Genomic DNA, 882 nt, shown 5'->3' on the forward strand with positions numbered 1-882 from the left:
TACCATTAAAATTTTAGACTGATCATTTCTTTGTCAGTAGGCAAACGTACAAAATCAGCAGGGGATCAAATACTTTTTTCCCTCGCTGTACACAGGGTGCTTCAAAAACAAATGTGAACACTTCTGAGAATTTGCAACAACACCACGTGACATGTGCTGCTGCCTCCGGGCTCTGGATACCACTTGGAGAAGATCCCAGGCCACGTGTTGACAACGCTGGCGAACAAGTGAAGGCTCTTTGACTTTGTGAAGCTATTAACATAACATTTGTTATCATATTCTTTGGTTCTTTCGGTAAAGTCACGTAGAATGAGAATACAATAATAAAATAACACAAAATTCTCACGACGTTTCGGCCACAACGCAAGCGGCCGTCTTCAGGTGACAGGAACAGACCTGTCGGGACGACAGAGCTTCAATGAACGATGTTAAGATTCGTAGCAACTTTTAAGCTGGTTGGGAGAAGTGATGCACCTTGACAAAGAGGTTTACATATCAAATAGCTGAGGGATTAGCTTGTGACTGGTCACAGAAATGGCTATGTTAAAGTCAAAACCTACACATCCAGAGGCAACTAGTAATTTAGCATTGAAATAGCTAAGGGATTAGCTTGTGACTGGTCACAGAAATGGCTATGTTAAAGTCAAAACCTACACATCCAGAGGCAACTAGTAATTTAGCATTGAAATGGCTGAGTGATTAGCTTGTGACTGGTCACAGAAATGGCTATGTTAAAGTTAAGGCCTACACATCCACAGAGGCAACAAAGAACCCCGCCCACGTGGGGACTCCGCCCAGCCCACGTGGGAACCCCGCCGCGCCCACTTGTGGACTCCGCCCCGCCCACGTGGTGACTCCGCCCCGCCCACTTGTGGACTCCGC

Source organism: Petromyzon marinus, chromosome 51, assembly GCF_048934315.1.
Source record: "Petromyzon marinus isolate PM22_M1 ecotype Great Lakes invasive population chromosome 51, UKy_Petmar_22M1.pri1.0, whole genome shotgun sequence".
In the NCBI taxonomy this organism is placed as follows: Eukaryota; Metazoa; Chordata; class Hyperoartia; order Petromyzontiformes; family Petromyzontidae; genus Petromyzon; species Petromyzon marinus.